The following is a 1,378-nucleotide window of genomic DNA, read 5'->3' on the forward strand; positions in this document are numbered from 1 at the left end:
CCCTTAAAGCCTAGGTAAACCCCCTAGCACCCGAAGGAAGCCCCGAGGCTCCCGGAGTTCCGAGAAAAGAGCCTTTCGGCTCGGGAACGCTGCTCCAGCGAAGCCCGGTTTTCGAGAAAACCCGCTGTAAGTGAGCTATACCTACCCTAACTTTAGTTTAGCTTATGTTTTAATATAGTAACGTTATTAGGAACTTATAATAAGTACTTAGGCTATTATTATGGGTTATATAAGTATCGTTTAACGCTTATATAATAATAATAATAGCTAGACTATTAATTAATCGCGGTTATCGTTAGACTAAACCCTAGTGGTATTGGTACTAGGTTTTATCGAAGGAATATCGTTTTGAGAGTATCGAAGCGCCGTCCGAGTGCTGAGTCACCACCTTTCAGGTGAGTGCGTAGTTACTTTCAACTTACACATAGATATGAAGTATTTTATATAAATTACGTGCTATGTGTGCATATTATTTGAATACTTGCTATCTATGCTAGATGAACGTTGTTATACATGTTTTCAATGATTTAAACTGTATATGTATTTTATATCTACGAAAATGTTGGGGTAAAACATGGGTAGATACAATAGGTGATGTGTGATAAAATGATGAGAGGCCTCGATGATGATGTTGTTGTTTCTGTCATCTAGCGGAGTATGGATGACGACCACGGACTCTTCTAGACAGTCCAGTGGAACACTAGCAGGCTCGCAACCTGTAGGTGTTTGTGAACGATGTGTTCACCGGTGTACTCCATCCCCCACATGGTTGCCTTTAGGACATTTATTGCTGAGGAATCCCCTTAGCAGTAGTGTCCGTCCCGATGATGATCCTTAGGCTAGGTCCCTTATGATAGGTGTTTAGGGACGTAAAGTGAGGATAACGGGAACGGGTAATCGGGTTATTGTTGATTGATGAAATTAATTTATTGTGGGTTGAAAACCCTATGTGCTCACCAGGCTCCCAAGCCTGACCCACTCAGTTTTATGTATTACAGGTAGTGGCGCATGAGCATAGGTGTGATGTTTTGAACGAGGGATTACGGATATAGGCCTGTAGATATGAAATAATGTAGTAAGGCTTATATTGTACTGTTTATGCTTTTGATCTGTACGAACATGACATCCCGAGTCTTATAATGAAATACATTTCTATGGAAATGCTTTTGATAAATCTTTATCATATTTTTGTTTTGGGACAAATTCCGCAACACTTTCATTTAAAATGTAACTCTGATTTTGAAACAAAGCATAAACAAACCGGTCTTTTCTGGCCGTGATTTTGGGGATGTCACAATTATAGCTCGGAGGATCGAGCACGAGCGATTTCCAGGATTCGCAGGTTATCGAGATATACGAGGTGAGTCTTCTCACTATA

The 1,378-nt window shown here is 40.3% G+C and overlaps 1 long non-coding RNA gene across 1 annotated transcript; it reads left to right on the forward strand.

Moving 5' to 3' along the window:
- LOC145072051 (uncharacterized) lies at positions 1 to 1,128 on the forward strand. Its single transcript, XR_013690909.1, has 3 exons — positions 1 to 126; positions 327 to 395; positions 999 to 1,128. It is a non-coding gene; the product is annotated as an uncharacterized LOC145072051 (long non-coding RNA).
- Positions 1,129 to 1,378: the final 250 nt, after the last annotated feature.

Source organism: Lactuca serriola, chromosome 9 (assembly GCF_051521515.1).
Source record: "Lactuca serriola cultivar US96UC23 chromosome 9, Lser_US96UC23_V15, whole genome shotgun sequence".
Lineage (NCBI taxonomy): Eukaryota > Viridiplantae > Streptophyta > Magnoliopsida > Asterales > Asteraceae > Lactuca > Lactuca serriola.